The sequence below is a fragment of the Bos indicus genome, chromosome 6, assembly GCF_029378745.1.
Source record: "Bos indicus isolate NIAB-ARS_2022 breed Sahiwal x Tharparkar chromosome 6, NIAB-ARS_B.indTharparkar_mat_pri_1.0, whole genome shotgun sequence".
Taxonomy (NCBI): domain Eukaryota; kingdom Metazoa; phylum Chordata; class Mammalia; order Artiodactyla; family Bovidae; genus Bos; species Bos indicus.
Window position 1 is genome coordinate 66,823,998 of NC_091765.1, and position 17,971 is coordinate 66,841,968.

Genomic DNA, 17,971 nt, shown 5'->3' on the forward strand with positions numbered 1-17,971 from the left:
GATTTAATCAAAGATTTTATGGAATTTTTAAACAAAATGGAAGCAACCCTATGAGAAATGTTAGATACTAGAGGAACATTTGGAAAAAAAACTGAAACACATTAATAGTGGTTATTTGCAAATATATTCGTAAGTATTGATTTCTTCCAATTTTACTGAGACTCAGTTGACATACAGCATTGTATAAGTTTATGGAGAAGGAAATGGCAATCCACTCCAGTATTCTTGCCTTGGAAATCCCACAGACAGAGGAGCCTGGTGGGCTACAGTCCATGGGGTCTCAGAAGAGTCGGGCACAGACATAGGGACTAAACAACAACTGCAACAACTGTATAAATTTAAGGTGCGCAGCATACTGATTTGACTTACACACATCATGAAATGAGTACCGCAATAAGTTTAGTGACCACCATCATCTCATATAGGTAGAAAAATAAAAGAAAAAATACTTTTTTCTTCTGATGAGAACTCGTAGGATTAGCTTTTAACAACTTTCATATATATAACATGCAGCCGTGCGGCCATGTTAGATGTATTAATCATGTTGTTCATTACATCCCTAGGACTTAGTCATCTTATAATTGAAGGTGGTACCTTTTGACCTCCTTAATCACCACACAAAGATATTACATTATTACTGACTATATTCCCTGTACTGTGCATTTCATCCCTGTGATTCATTCCATAACTAGAAGTTTGTAGCTCTTAAATTCCCTCAACCATTTCACTAAAGTATTAATTTTTAAAACTTAATTAAGTACATTTAAATCAAATGGGACACATGCTCCTTGCATTCAGTCAAATGTTACAGAAACAAAAAAAAAGCTGGTAATGTCTCCTCTTCTACGTCCCCTCATTCTTCATCCTTTTCCTCTGAGTAAACAATTTTGTGTATCTTAACATCATATTTTATGTTTATATTAAGTTCCATTTATTATAATTTTATATTTAATATACATTTTATAAATATATATGAACAAATTGTATTACAAAGTGTTTTACATTATCCTGCTACTGCCTTTTTTAACTTAAATATAATGTAGATTTTCATCTAAGACAATTTAAATCTAAGCCAGTGATTCTCAACCTTTGCTGCAGATGAGAATCACATGGAGAGCTTTAAACAAATAAAAGAGATTGCTTGAAATCCATCCCCAGAGATTCAGATTTAATTGGCTTGGGTGGGGCCTTGGCATCAAGCTCCTCAGTTGACTCTGATGTGTAACTTGTGAGGACCCGATTTAAGCAATCCAAACTGGCTGCAAATAGCAGCTGCCCGCCTGAATTGTCCTGGTATGCATCCTCTCAAGAAAGCCCTCCACTGAGATTATTTCAGCATCAGTGCTGAGGGGAGATTACGGAAAGCCCATCTTAAACTTTGTCTCCCCAGGAAGTGTGGCTATCAGATGGGAAAATTGCTTCATCTTTTATGTCACTTAGAGTCTAATGACTGCTCAAAGGGTTACCAGGGCCAGGAATTTCAGAGACCATGAGATTGACACTCTGCTCTACTAGGCTAGGCTTATCCCAGAACTGACAAAACTTGCCTGCAAGAGTTTCCTGAATTGGCCATCACAGGAAGCCACACCCAGAACTTGTTTCTCCTTGTCTGGGAGAGGCACCTACTCTGTAGGTGCAGGAACTTGTTTGGCCTCTCCAGCTTGACCTTGCAAGTCTCCTAGCTCCATGGTTCTGTCCTGATGGGCTCTTCACTATTAGCGAAACGTTCGTACTATCATTTAGTTTTCTTCACTCTTGCCACATATTTAAACATTTGAGAAAATGGAAGATAAATATACAAAAAAATAGTTGTGGAGAGATTTGCCCTTCTTTATCTTTGTAGGATAAAACAATTGGTAGCCAGTGATTCAGACCAAATAGATCTGAATTATTAATAGTCACCGCTGGTTCTGCCTTCTTTGCATGCCCTTTCCCTTCCTCAAGGCACTTCGCGGGTAAGAAGTGTTGAGAGAGTAGATGGGTTGTTGGAATTTACTTGGAAGTAAAATATTTTTTTAAAGCTGTGAATTTTAAGCTAGCAGACCATGGCAGCACAGAGCCACATCATTCTGGGTGAAGAAGGGGATAGAAGGTCAAGGAGTGAGAAAAAAGACCAAATAATTTTTCTTTTTTTTTCTCAATCTCTTTTCTAGTTAACATCAATATTAAGTATTTAGATTTGACCCTTTTACCCTCCAAAAATAATTCCCAAGAGTTTCAAGTTTAGGTAAATGAATGAACTGTTAAAACAGAATTTCAGCGATACAAGAATGAACCGAACACCCAAGCAGGCAGATTCTGGGTTACTGGGAGACATCTGCATCAAGCAGACAGGAAGCTCGCACCAACAGCTGGAGCTGGGAAACCCCTCGGCGGCCAGGCCCCTCCCCTTTCACCTGACGTCATGAGAGGTGGGGCGGAGAGCGATTGGCCTTCCGCGGAAGCTCGGGCCACTCTGCATCCCCGCCGAAAGGGGAGGCGGAGCAGCGGGGGCGGGCCGCCGGGAGCAGAAGGTTGCCAGCTCGGCTCGGGCTGGGCTCTGGTTTTGGCAGCTGACTTTGAGAGCCGTCTGAGAAGTGTTTTGTTGGTTTTTTTTCTTCAAAGTCAAATGGCTGGCGTAGAAGCATAACCCGCCTCCTCTCTTCGGATCTGTGCTTGGTTCTTCTCTTGCATCTTGGGACTTGTGACCATCATGCTGTGATGTGTGCCCAGAGAGGAACTGGTAAGGGTGAACCAGCGAGCCTCTTTGACGGTTTCCCTGCCTTTTCACTACTCTTTCCCTCTGTTTCTTTACTCTCTCTGTCCTCTGCCTCCCACAGTAGTGGTGTTCAAATTGGATGAAGTACCTCAAAACTGGACTTCGTAGCTTTGTTAAACTTTAAAAAGAAGAATCTTACACCATTTTCAGTCACTTGATTACAGGAGAGGGATGACTATCTTTTCTGAATGCTGGGTTTTGTGAAAAGATAAGTTATGCATACACACCCTTTGTCATCTCATTGTGAAATCGAACAGTTTAAAGCAATTTTGGCTCTGTTTCAAACATAATGAATAGAATAGGGATTGAAATTTTTACCCAGTAGATAAACGACGGATTGATTCCTTAGGAAGAAAAAGGTGTTTGTGTTGGAGCTTGCTCAGAAATAGTTTTTACAGGAGCCCTACCAAAAAGCCCTCAATTTTCCATGCAAACACTGATTTTACAGAGCTTCATTGTTGTTTGGGGCACCCTTTACATTGTAAAACCTGTGATTATACTTTATACAGCAGAGAGACATCTAGTTGGTTAATGAAACCCTCCATTCTGGAAGGTCAGGCTCCCTGTGCCTTCAGAAATGATGTATTTAAACTACTCATAATCATAAGGGCACGTCTACTCGGGTATTTAGAGTGTTATCTAAATAAAACCAAAGATTTTTCTTGCTTCTTTTCTCAGAAGTTCTTTTCAAGGAGAAAAACAATTCTGTAGTCTGAGGGCAAGTCTCTGACTCTAATCAACCTTGAAAGATGACCCACAAGGATAGGGCACTCCTTATCCACCAATGTTACTATATCCAAAAAGTAACTCCAGAGTAGATAAATATTTTGAAATTTGGCTAGGTCACCGTTTCTGGGAAGAGTACCATCAGAAAGATATTTGGTGGCTTGTTTAGAGCCAATGTGTAGCACATGATCATTATAACGGTAAATTCACTCAGTGCCCAGGTGTAAGCACTCACTCCAGTTAACCCCACAAGGTAATCTCTCTCCTGAACTCTTCTGTCCATGATACAGATACATATTACCTACATTGTGATAGTTTATCACAAAGAGATCATGCTATATAATTTGAAAAACAACTCTCCAACATTCAAAAACTTTTAGACAGTTTTAAAAAGTAACACTGTAACTGCTAAACATTTGTTAAGTTGTATGAAAAAGATGGAGAGTCTGAGCAGTCTAAAATAGGATGTCAATACTGTTTGACCTTTGCCTGATAACTGAATATTTGTTCAATACAATTGCTTAGTGACTAAATAGAATTTGAATGGGATGCCTTTTATTTTGATATCAATAAATGGAGGAAACGTTTGGAATTTTATTATAATTTGTAATAGAACAGAGATGATACATCTATTAGACAAGTGGACTTAGAATTAACTTGAAAAATTACGAGGTAAAAAATGTCCACATATTCAAGCCGTCTCTACAGACCTTATTGTCTGATCTAGTTGAAAGTAGTCTTTTTAATGAGGCAAAACCAAAGAAAATGCTACAAACAAGATCACTTGGGGATCCTCAAAACCCAAGGCATTAGCAGCTGTGCAGGTTTCATTTTCAGCTGAAAGAGGTTTGTTGTGAGTATATTCTCTTAAAACATCATTCCCTTCCTCCCTACTGTGAAAGAATTTCAAGCTGAAATTGATAGAATGAATGATCTCCCTCATGTGCCTTTAGGAAAGCGAAGCTTAAAGACTGGGAGACCAATTTCCCATAAATGCCTGATTTACAGAGGGCTTCCCTGGTGGCTCAGAGGGTAAAGAATCTGCCTGCAATGCAGGAGACCTTGGTTTGATCCCTGGGTTGGGAAGATCCCCTGGAGGAGGACATGGCAGTCCACTCCAGTATTCTTGCCTGGAGAATCCCCATGGACAGAGGAGCCCGGCGGGGTACAGTCCATGGGGTCACAGACACCATGGAGCGACTAAGCACACACACACACAGAAGTCCATAAATTGGAATTTTCTTAAATGCCAAGGAGTTAATCAGAAGTTTTGCCTTTTATCAGCATTGGAAAGATTTGCTTATGATTTCCAGAGTAAAAAATAAATGACCCAGGTTGGGTTGGTGTCCAAAAAATGAGTTACATTGAGTTTCTCTTATATGATTAGACTAGTCGTATCTGCTCAGGGAATTTTCAAAGCAGGTCTCCATTTCTTTTGACTTTTTAGCAGATACTCACTGAACTCTCTCCTTGTTACATGCCCTGCCCATAAACACAGCCTATTCCAAACCCTGCCGGCTTCCCCAGTGGCTCAGTGGTAAAGCCTGCGATGCAGGAGATGTGGGTTCAATCCCTAGGTTGGGTAAATCCCCTGGAGAAGGAAATGGCAACTGACTCCAGTATTCTTGCCTGGGAAATCCCATGGACAGAGGAGCCTGGTGGGCTACATTCCATGGGGTTCCAAAGAGTCACACACGACTTAGCTACTAAACAACAACATTCCAAATCCTCGGTGAACTCACTTCTGGCTTGCTATAGTTCAGGTGTCCCAAATTGTAATTCCTCTGTTATTCCCGAATAAACTCGTTTCTTTGAACATGCCTCTCAATTTACCTCTTTACTAAGATGGACATTTCTACTGTAGATGGATTTATTTCATTTTAGAAACCATCTTAGTCATAGAAACAGTACTTTTCCCAAAGCTAATATCACAGTTAGAGTAAAAATAATGGTGGTACTAGTTTTAAGAGTGTGTCCCTATGGACTGCAGCCCATCAGGTTCCTCTGTCCATGGAATTTCCCCCCTTAATTTATTTCGCTGTTGCTGCTACTGCTAAGTCACGTCAGTCGTGTCCGACTCTGTGCGACCCCATAGACGGCAGCCCACCAGGCTCCCCCGTCCCTGGGATTCTCCAGGCAAGAACACTGGAGTGGGTTGCCATTTCCTCCTCCAGTGCATGAAAGTGAAAAGTGAAAGTGAAGTCACTCAGTCGAGTCCGACTCTTCACGACCCCATAGACTGTAGCCTACCAGGCTTCTCCATCCATGGGATTTCCCAAGCAAGAGTACTGGAGTGGGTTGCCATTGCCTTCTCCGAATTTATTTCGCTAAAATCTCCTTACTCCATTTAAGGCCATTCTGAAAGAGGAAGATGAGTACAACTACAGTTCTGTTAAAAAACAAACTTACAAAATTTCAACTCTTTATGTAGGATAAATAATTTTAAAAATCTTATTATCTTGGTTATATGGAAGGTGAAAATTAGCTTTAAATTATCCAAAAATGTGAAATCTTTCTTCAGTTTAGTGAGTGAAGTCGCTCAATAGTGTCTGACTCTTTGCAATTCTATGACCATAGCCCGCTAGGTTCCTCTGTCCATGGAATTTTCCAGGCAAGAATACTGGAGTAGGTTGCCATTTCCTTCTCCAGAGGATCTTCCCGACCCAGGGATCGAACCCAGCTCTCCCGTATTGAGGACCGATACTTTACTGTCTGAACCACCAGGGAAGCATTCTTCAGTTTATAGTACTCGTAATTTCTTAGCACTGTGTTTAAAAATTCTCATTCCTCTTACAGACTATAATAATATATAGAAAGTTCTACTAAAAATCTTAACTGTCCTTTCTTCTTTGCTAAAGTCTTCCATAGAGAGGTAATCTCAGATAGTTTAATGACACATTCCAGTAATCTGTGATGTCCTTCAGCCAACAAATTAACCTTGCCATGTTCGAAAAATGCCTGTCTTTTAAAAAATTTTTATTGAAGACTAGTTGACTTACAATATCATTAGTTTCAAGTGTGCAATATAATGATTCAGTATTTTATACATTATGCATAAAGTTATTACAATATTATTGTTTTCTCTGTGCTATGCACTATATCCCTGTGACTTACTTATTTTATAAGGTAGTTTGCACCTCTTAATCCTCTTCACCTGTTTCATCCATTTCCCCTTCCCTTCCTGCAACCACTAATTTGTTCTCTATATTTGAGTCTGTCTCTGCTTTGTTATATTTGTTGCTTTATTAAATTTCATATATAACTAAAAACATACAGTATTTCATCTTTTTTCTGACTTATTTTACTAAGAAAATTAACCTCTTAGGTCTATCCTTGTCACAAATGGCAAGATTTCACTATTTTTTTTATGGCTGAGTAATCTTCCATTGTGCATATACCACATCTTTTGTATTCATTCGTTTATTGAGGAACACTTAGGTTACTTACATATCTTGGCTATTGTAAATAATACTTCAGTGAACATTGAGGTGCATGTATCTTTAGTGTTTGAATTTGGGGGGATAAATACCTAGAAGTGGAATTGCTAAGCATGTGGTAGTGGTTGTCGTTCAGTAATGTCTGACTCTCTGTGACCCCATGGACTGCAGCATGCCAACCTTCCCTGTCCTTCACTATCTCCCGGAGTTTGCTCAAACTCATGTCGATTGAGTTGGTGATGTCATCCAACCCATCTCATCCTCTGTCACCTCCTCCTCCTGCCCTCAATTTTTCCCAGCATCAGAGTCTTTTCCAATAGAGTCAGCCCCTCGCATCACCAAAGTGTTGGAACTTCATCATCAGTCCTTCGAATAAATATTCAGGATTGATTTCCTTTGACTGACTGGTTTGATCTCCTTGCAGTCTAAGGGACTGCTTGCAGTCTTCTCCAACACCACAGTTCAAAAGCATGAATTCTTTTGTGCTCAGGCTTCTTTATGGTTCAAGTCTCTCATCCATACATGACTACTGGAAAAATCAGAGCTTTGACAAGATGGACCTCTGTTGGCAAAGTTATGTCTCTGCTTTTTAGTTCTGTTTTTGAGAGGACTCTGTATTGTTTTCCAGAGTGGCAATGTCAATTTACATTTCAATTAACAGTGCACAAGCATTCCCTTTTCTATACATTCTCACCAATACTTGATGTTTCTTTTTGATGATAGCCGTTTTGATAGGTGTGAGGTAATAGCTCATTGTGGTTTTGATTTGCATTTCTCTTCTGAATAGTGATGCTGAGCATCTTTTCAAATGCTTAGTCATCTGTATGTCGTCTTTGAAAAATACCTATTTAGATTCTGTGCATTTTTTAGTCAGACTGGCTTTACTTTTTGATACTGAGTTGTATGAGTTTTTTTAAAAATATATTTTGGATATTAACCCCTTACAGACGTATCCTTTACAAATACCTTCTCCCATTCAGTAAGTTGTATTTTCATTTTGTTGATGGTTTCCTTTTTTGTGAAATAGCTTTTTCATTTGATGTGGTCCCACTTATTTTTGCTTTTTGTTGCCCTTTCCTAAGGAGACATATCCATAAAAAATATTTCTAGGACTGATATAAAAGTATACTGCCTATGTTTTTTTCTAGGAGTTTTTGGTATCAGGTCTTAGTTGAAGCCTTTCACTTTTCAAGTTTATTTTTGGTTAATTTTTCATCTTTTTACATGTGATTGTCCAGTTTTCCTAACACAACTTATTGAAGAGGCTGTCTTTTCCTAATTGTATATTTATGTCTCCTTTGTCATACATGTTAAGTCGCTTTAGTTGTGTCCGACTCTTCGGAACCATTGTAGCCCACTAGTTTCCTCTGTTCATGGGATTCTCCAGGTGAGAATACTGGAGTGGGTTGCCATTTCCTCATCTAGGGGATCTTCCTGACCCAGGGATCAGACCCATGTCTCTTACATCTCCTGCATTGCCCAGCAGGTTCTTTACCACTAATGCCGCCTGGAAAGCCCCCTTTGTCATGGAGTAATCAATTGACCAGATGTGGGTGGGCTTCTTTCTGGGTTCTCTATTCTGTTCCATTAATCCATGTGTCTGTTTTTGTGTGAGTACCATACTGTTTTTAATTACTGTAGCTTTGTAGTATAGTCTGAAGTCGAGGAGCATGATGCCTCCAGTTTTGTTCTTTTTCTCAAGATTGCTTTGGCTAGTCAGGATTTTTTGTAGTTCATACATATTTTGGGATTACTTGTTCTGTGAAAAAATGCTGTGGATGAATTGATAGAGATTGCATTGGATATGTAGATTGTTTTGGATAGTACAGTCATTTTAACAATATTCTTGTGATCCATGAGCACAATACATCATTCCATTTATTGGGGTCAACTTCAGTTTCTTTTATAAAGGTCTTATATTTTTCAGAGTACAGGTCTTTCATTTTCTTTGGATTTATTCCTAGCTATTTTATTCTTTTTGATGCAATTGTAAATGAAATTGATAGCTCATTTTTATTGTATAAAAATGCAAAAGGTTTCTGTATATTAATTTTGAATCCTAAAATTTTACTAAATTTATTTATTCTAGGTTTTTTCTTTTTGGTGGAGTTGTTAGAATTTTCTGTATCTAATATCATGTCATCTTCTAGTGACAGTTTTAATACTTCTCTCCCAGTTGTATATCTTTTATTTTTCTTTTCTGATTATAGAACCTAGGACTTCCAGTACTATGTTGAATAAAAATGGGAGTGTTGTCTTATTCCTGATTCTAGAGGGAAAACTCATAGCTTTTCACTATTGAATAGGATTAGCTGTTGGTTTGTCATAAATGGACTTTTCTATGTTGAGGTATGTTCCCCTATACTCACTTTTTTGAGAATTTTTATCATAAATATATATTTTTAATAATATCATATTCCTTTGAATATAATTTTTTTTATCTTAGTAGGTAAAGACTTATTACTAGATATCCATCTTAATTTCCCATCATTCTTTAATTTGTACTTGAAATGCAAACCATATTGAACTACAGTGTTATGTAACATGGGGTTACAGGGTTTTCCAGCTGCCTTACCTTTATTCATCTTTTCTTTTCTAAGATTTACAAATCTCATATCTGATTCTAGACATTTCCCAAGACTCAAAGTTCTGTCTCTTGGGCAGCCTACCCTACATTTGTCTTCCAGTCTCATGTCATGTATTCTCATAAGATGTTCTAGTTCCAGAAAGGTATGTACTGCATGATTACTCTAGTGTTATTTATTTATTTATTTAATTTTTGTCGAATTGAGTGTTTTGACTGGTTCTGGGCATGTTTATTCATTCTCAAAGGACCAGCACTGTGCCTATAAGACAAGGTAAAGGGAATGAACACTCAAAGGTAAGCTCCTAGAAGACAGAGATTTTTGTCTGTTTTGTTCTCTGATTAATCTCTGTCACCTGTTATAATGCCGGCATAATAGTGGAAGCTCAGCAAACATTAGTTGGAAGGAATGAAGTTGAGCACTTTCAGTGTGCTGGACAAGTACTGCTACATTGATTTCATAAACCTCCTTTTAAAACAGTGTGAGGCTGAGTAGTATTCCATGGTGTACAGTACACATAAAAAGGAACACATGTGAGTCAGTTATAATGAGGTAGATGGATCTAGAGCCCATTATGCAGAGTGAAGTAAGTCAGAAAGAGACAAGCAAATGTATATTAACATGTATCAGTGGAATCTAGAAAAATGGTACTGATGAACCTGTTTGCAGGGCAGCAGTGGAGACGCAGCCATGAAAAACAGACTGGTGGACACAGTAGGGGAAGAGGAGAGAGGGTCGAATTGAAGGAGTAACACTGAAACATGTACTTTACCATATGTAAAATAGACAGCCAGTAGGAATTTGCTGTATGATGTAGGGAGCTCAAACCTGGTGCTCTGTGATAACCTAGAGGGGTGGGTTGGGGTGGGAGCAGGGAGGGAGGCTCAAGAGAGTGGGGACATATGTATACCTATGGCTGATACATGTTGATATTTAGTGGAAACTAAGACGATAGTGTAAACCAATTGTCCTCCAGTTAAAAAGCAAAAAATTGTCATTTAAATGAAAAAAAAAAAAGTATGAGGTCTGTGATTTTATTTCCATTTTACAGATGAGGGAACTGAGGCTCAGGCTAAGAGCTTGTGATACTGACTGAGAATCTGAGCATCAGTACCACTAAAACTTTTTAGAGCCTGTGTTCTTTCTACTATCTGCAGGTGCATCTGCTGTTTTGAAAAAAGCTGATTATAGTATCACTTTTAATTCAAATGTATGTGTTTTGGAGGGTGGAGAGCATCTAGTAATTATTGGAATTGACCACTTATCATGAATCCAATTTATAATTCCAGTGAACACCATCCGTTTCTTTTTAATACCATTTGTAGTTTTCATCTATTTCTTATTGCTGTGTATATACTATATTTAATAACACTTAACTTGCAAACTTTGGGGACAATTTAAATGCAGTCATCCCTCCCTGCCCTTAGCGGCTCAGACTGTAAAGAATCTGCCTGCAATCCAGGAGACCCAGGTTTGATCTCTGAGTCGGGAAGATCCTCTGGAGAATGGAATGGCAACCCAATTTTTTTTTTTTTTTAATTTTATTTTATTTTTAAACTTTACAATATTGTATTGGTTTTGCCAAATATCAAAATGAATCCACCACAGGTATACGTGTGTTCCCCATCCTGAACCCTCCTCCCTCCCCATACCATCCCTCTGGGTCGTCCCAGTGCACCAGCCCCAAGCATCCAGTATCGTGCCTCAAACCTGGACTGGCAACCCAATTCTTATCTGGAGAATTCCATGGACGGAGGAGCCTGATGGGCTACAGTCCCTGGGATTGCAGCTGCTGTTGCTGCTGCTAAGTCGCTTCAGTAGTGTCTGACTCTGTGCGACCCCATAGACGGCAGCTCACCAGGCCCCGCTGTCCCTGGGATTCTCCAGGCAAGAACACTGGAGTGGGTTGCCATTTCCTTCTCCAATGCATGAAAATGGAAAGTGAAGGTGAAGTCACTCAGTCGTGTCCGACCCTCAGCGACCCCATGGACTGCAGCCCACCAGGCTCCTCCATCCATGGGATTTTCCAGGCAAGAGTACTGGAGTGGGGTGCCATTGCCTTCTCTGGGGATTGCAGAGTCAGACACAATTGAGCGACTAACACTTACTTACCTATCCCTGCCTATCTGTGCAGGGTTGGTTCCAGAACCCACTGTAGATATCAAAATCCACAGGTGTTCAGAACGCAGAGTTGACCCTTCATATCATCAGTTCCGTAATTCAGCGAGCCATGGTTGGTGTAGTACTGTATTTATTGAAAGCAATCAGCCTATAAGTGGACATATGCAGTTCAAACTCATGTTGTTCAAGGGTCAAGTGTATGTATGTTGAGACAGTTTAAGTAATTGACATATGTAATCTGTGCTTGTGTTACTTTGTCATGTGCTGAAATTATTTTTATCTGTTGTGAAATTATCTATGAAATACTTACATCATATTTTAAGTGACTAAAATACTTCCAGAATTGAATCTTAAGAAAAGGTTTTAGAAATGAATTAAACCTCTCGTTCATTATACTGGAATATTCTTTTAATAATTCAACTAAAGTAATACCTGTCTTCATCATTTATCCAGTAATGCCACAAACTTAAAAATTATAGTCTTGGATGTGTTTATTTGGTTTATAATTTAATACCTCAGGTTCATGATCTGCAAGAGGCCTTTGGAAAACATTTGTCGTCTGTTTAGTTTTATGAGTATATACATTCTTTAAATGCCTAAATTCTTTCCATTTTAGCTGCAAATAACTCCACTTCCCAATTTACACTTTTTTCTTCTTATTATTCCATATTCTTTTAAGCGTTTTATTTTCTTTTGCTTTTTACAAATTTCCATGATGACTAATCCAGAAAATAATTGCCCTACTTTTTGTGTATAAAAAAAGTAGTTTCACTAATTATTTAAATAATATATGCATCATTGGGGAGTAAATGAATAGTTGCATAAAAATGATACTTAATAGTAATGAATCCATGGAGAATATATACTTTAAATGAAAAATAAGTCTCTCTAAAACAGTCACAGATATAGAAAACAAACAAACTTATGGTTACCAAAGGGAAGGAGTGGGGGGAGGGATAAATTCTATAAATTATGGAATTAGCAGATACACACCACTCTGTATAAAATAGATACGGATTCACTGTATAGGGCAGGGAATGGTGTTCAGTATTGTGTAATAACCTATAATAGAAAAGGATTTTTAAAAAGGAACTATATATATGACTTAGTCACTTTGCTATACATCTGAAACTAACACAATATTATAAATCAACTATATTCAATAAAAAATAACTTTTTTAAAAGGTACAAGAAATAAATCTCTTCGGAGCAAATTTGGGTTGCCTAGGCTCATGGTTTTAAGCCTGGTCCCCAGAGTGAGAGCATCAGCATCACTCGAATTTATTAGAAGTGCCAGTTCATAGGCCCCACTGCAGACTGACTGAATCAAATTGGGGCGAGAGTGTGTGTGTACCAGGTGGAATCTGCTTTCACAAGCTTTCCAGTGATTCAGATCTCTGGCAGTTTGAGGACACAGGCTTAGGCTTAGAATCTTAAGATTTCTTTATTTTGTTATTTTACTTAATTTCAAAATTGTTATTTGATGTACAGTTGATTTACAATATTCATTTCATGTATCCAACATAGTGGTTCAATATTTTTATCGAGTACACTCCATTTAAAGTTGTTATGAAATGTTGGCTATATTCCCTGTGCTGTACAGTCTGCCCTTGTAGCTTTTTATTTTTTCCTTGTAGCTTTTTTATACATAGTAGTTTCTGTCTCTTAATCTCCTACCCCTGTCTTGCCCTTTTTCCTTCCCTCTCCCTATTGGTAACAACTAACTTGTTCTCTATATCTGTGAGTGTTTTTCTGTTGTTGTTTTTTTTTTTCCAACTATAATTTTTTTTTTTAATTTTATTTTATTTTCAAACTCCACACAATTGTATTACTTCTGCCAAACATCAAAATGAATCCATCACAGGTATACATGTGCTCCCCATCCTGAACCCTCCTCCCTCCTCCCTCCCCATACCATCCCTCTGGGTCATCCCAGTGCACTAGCCCCAAGCATCCAGTATCGTGCATTGAACCTGGACTGGCATCTCGTTTCATACATGATATTTTACATGTTTCAATGCCATTCTCCCAAATCTTCCCACCCTCTCCCTCTCCCACAGAGTCCATAAGACTGTTCCATACATCAGCATCACTTTTGCTGTCTCGTACACAGGGTTATTGTTATCATCTTTCTAAATTCCATATATATGCGTTAGTATACTGTATTGGTGTTTTTCCTTCTGGCTTACTTCACTCTGTATAATAGGCTCCAGTTTCATCCACCTCATTAGAACTGATTCAAATGTATTCTTTTTAATGGCTGAGTAATACTCCATTGTGTATGTGTACCACAGCTTTCTTATCCATTCATCTGCTGATGGGCATCTAGGTTGCTTCCATGTCCTGGCTATTATAAACAGTGCTGCGATGAACACTGGGGTACACGTGTCTCTTTCCCTTCTGGTTTCCTCAGTGTGTATGCCCAGCAGTGGGATTGCTGGATCATAAGGCAGTTCTATTTCCAGTTTTTTAAGGAATCTCCACACTGTTCTCCATAGTGGCTGTACTAGTTTGCATTCCCACCAACAGTGTAAGAGGGTTCCCTTTCCTCCACACCCTCTCCAACATTTATTATTTGTGGATTCCATGTATCAGTGATAACATACAGGATTTTCCCTGCCTGACCTAATAGCATAATAACCTGTAGGTCCACTCATGTTGTGGCAAATGACAGAATTTCACTATTTTTTATGGCTAAGTAATATTCCATTGTGAGTGTGTGTATGCATGTGTACCACATCTTTATCAGTTTATCTGTTGATGGACACTTAAGCTGGTTCTATATTTTAGCTATTATAAATTCTGCAATGAACATAGATCTTTTTGAATTAGGATTTTCATTTTCTTCAAATATATAGTCAGGAGTGGAATGGGTGGATCATATGCTAGTTTTTTGAGGAACCTCCTATACTGTTTTCCACTGGGCTGCTGCACAAATTTACATTCCCACCGAGAGTGTACCAGGATTCCCTTTTCTCCACATCCTCATCCACATTTGTTACCTGTAAACTTTTTGGCGATAGCCATTCTGACAGGTGTAAGGTGATACCTCATTTTAATTTATATTTCTCTGATTAGTGGTGATGAGTGTGTTTTCATGTGCTTGTTGACCATCTTTGTCTTCCTTGGATTTCAAAAATCAGGTGGAATTGACCAAGTAGAGTCACACCAAAGCACCCTACTCAATCATTCAACAATGATTTTTCCACACTTTTTTCATTGCTTGACTCTTATCCTCTTAAATTCTTTTTTGATGATTACTCATTCCCTGGATTCATAGTGTACCACAGTGAACCTGACTGGACATTAATTTATTTTAAAAAATACTCATTGAGTACTTGCTATGTGCTGGGCATTGTCCAGTTACCAGTTAAAGCAGTGTACCAGATGATCTCATAGAGGAAACAGACATGAAAATAATAATTATAGCTCATTCCTCTTTCTTTTGGATAATCTATTAAAGCTTATCTTTAGGATCACAATACAGTGTGTTTATTATGTTTTACATACACAAAAATACACACTTCATCACATAGAGCTGAAGGTTGCAGTCTTTGTATGAATGAATAAAGATAACACACTAGGAAATTTGTATTCTTCTGCCAGTTTAAAAAGATACTTTGTAGTTTTCAAAATGAGCACTTGTCTGGGGTTTAGCTCTACTTACTTATCTATTGGTTAGTGTTTTAATGCTCTCAGTATTTGTTGTTCTGAAGCCTAGCCATAAACATGTCAAAGTTTGTCCCAAGGCAATTGATCTCTGAAGTATTTCAGGCAATGAGGTGAATCTCATGAACTTCTTGCAGGATCCCTCTCCTGAACTGTGTGGCCTTTGAAGACAAGAACCACAGAGTTTACACATAACTTTTAATCATTTTGGTTGTAATGCCTGGACAGTACTTTGCTGACATATGGTAGCCTTTTAGTAGCTATTTATTAAACAAATGTAAGGAAAAGCAATCTCTGAACAGTGAGAATAGTTTTCACTAAAATAAGTCTTCTGTTTCTATAGGTCTTCTGCTTCCTGAAGACCACTGAGATGGTTAATTCAGTTTATTTGTTCTAAAGTAGTTGGGAATATGAGTTCAAATTTCATAAAGGCAGATATTTGGTCAGTCAAGTGAGACACAAACCTATGAAAATAGTCATGAACATTCAAAACAAGGTCTTCAACTGCTGGTTGAAAACCTACAGATATGCCTCTGGAGACCCTGAAGGCATCACTATATAGAGTACTTTACAATAATTGGTGCTTTGAGCATTTTGGTGATGAATTCTCAGAAAGAAAAACTTATTCAAAATGTTGTATAAAATGTAGGAAAATTGAGAACACACAATCATTTCTATCATGAAGTTATTTTGGTATTTAAGGGATAAACTTTAAACCTCTTGAAAAAAAAATAGGGTACTCAGAAGAACTTCCTTCCTGAGAGTTTTAGAACAATGAAATTCAAATACCTCAGCTATTTTTAAAAATAGGTTCTATTTCCCCTTTTATGTCTTTTGTGTTGCAGAGTCTTATTAGCAGCCATTTTAGGCTTACCTGCTAAAGATCTTCATTCAAAGTATAATAATTTTAGCATATATAATAAAAGCTATAATATCATGAGATAACTAAGCTTATATTACTTCTAGAGTTGGTATGTGTAAGATTGTTAGAGGTATTCTGGTTGTTACTGCATATAAGAGAGGTGTTATTTTAGTCATTCATTCCTATGTCTATTCCACAAATATGTGTTGGAAGTCTGTTCTGGGTCTGATACTGTTCTAAGCGTAGGTTACATCAGTGGACAAAGGAGATAGAAATTTCTACTCTGGAAGGGGAGACAAGAACTATAATACAAAAAAAATTATAGATTGTTAGAAAATGACTTGTTTATGAAAAATAAGAAACGGAAAAAGAATGAATTGCTGAGACAAGGCTGTGTTAGGAGTGGAATGAAGGAGGGGCAGAGGAATAGATTGGAGAGGACATTGGGAGGTAGGTGTGTGTGGCCTTGGTGGCTTTTATTATAATTAATGTGGTAGCCTTTCAGTTCAGTTCAGTCGCTCAGTCGTGTCTGAGTCTTTGCGACCCCATGAACCACAGCACGCCAGGCTTCCCTGTCCATCACCAACTCCCGGAGTTTACCCAAACTCATGTCCATTGAGTTGGTGATGCCATCCAACCATCTCATCCTCTGTCGTCCCCTTCTCCTCCTGTCCTCAGTCTTTCCCAGCATCAAGGTCTTTTCCAATGAGTCAGCTGTTCACATCAGGTGGCCAAAGTTTTGGAGTTTCAGCTTCAACATCAGTCTTTCCAGTGAATATTCAGGAGTGATTTCCTTCAGGATTGGCTGGTTGGATCTCCTTGCAGTCCAAGGGACTCTCAAGAGTCTTCTCCAACACCACAGTTCAAAAGCATAAGTTCTTCAGCGCTCAGCTTTCTTTGTAGTCCAACTCTCACATCCATACATGACCACTGGAAAAACCATAGCCTTGACTAGATGGACCTTTGTTGGCAGAGTAATGTCTCTGCTTTTTAATATGCTATCTAGGTTGGTCATAACTTTGCTTCCAAAGAATAAGAGTCTCCTTTAGAGAATTTTAAATTGTGGAAGGAGTTTGAGGTTCCAAATGAAGTGTTAACAGGGCAAGTTAGAGTGTTGGACTCAGATGATAGTGGTGGAGTGATGCCAAGTGGTGAGAATCCAGATATACTTGGAAGGTGATGGTGGTGGTGCTCAGTCATGTCCAACTCTTTGCGGCCCCATGGACTATAGCCTGCCAGATTTCTCTGTCCATGGAATTTCCCAGACAAGAATACTGGAATGGGTTGCCATTTCCTACTCCAGGGGATCTTCCCAACCTAGGGATTGAACCCACGTTTCTTGCGTCTCCTCCATTGGCAGACAGATTCTTTACCACTGAGCCATCCAGGAAGCCCCATATTTGGAAGGTAGAGTCAACAAAATCTACTGACTATGTGGATTGTGAGACACAGGACCCTGGATGATCCAGAGGCCTTTGGGCTCAGGGTCCTAGAAGGATGGAGCTGCATTCAACTAACTGACAAAACTAATCTGTGGAATAAGCAGGTTTTGGTGGGGGTGGTATCAGGAGTTCCATTTTGCGCATGTTACCATTTGACGATGAACCCAAATGGAGATGCGCTGACTAGTTGGCAATCAGAAGTACATATCTGGAAATCCAGTCTGTGCTGGAGGGTGGTTATGTGGTGGGGAGTCTGTAGAAGTTCTCTTCTGAGGGCTTTGACTTTCCCAGTAAAATAGAAATATGGTCTTCAGCAGAGAGGGAGCTGTTGGAAATTAGAGAAGAAAGTCTAAAACAGTTGTCTGTAATAG

At 38.6% G+C, this 17,971-nt stretch overlaps 1 protein-coding gene across 3 annotated transcripts in view; it reads left to right on the forward strand.

The window, feature by feature from the left end:
• Positions 1-2,467: 2,467 nt before the first annotated feature.
• The window catches only part of ATP10D (ATPase phospholipid transporting 10D (putative)), a 145,802-nt gene continuing 130,298 nt past the window's right edge, over positions 2,468-17,971 (forward strand). For 2 of the 3 annotated variants that reach the window (XM_070791386.1, XM_070791387.1), the window contains exon 1: positions 2,469-2,722. The gene's annotated coding sequence lies outside the window, so the exon portion shown is untranslated. Of the gene's footprint in view, positions 2,723-17,971 lie in introns of all 3 variants that reach the window. The other variant, XM_070791389.1, reaches the window with a different exon arrangement.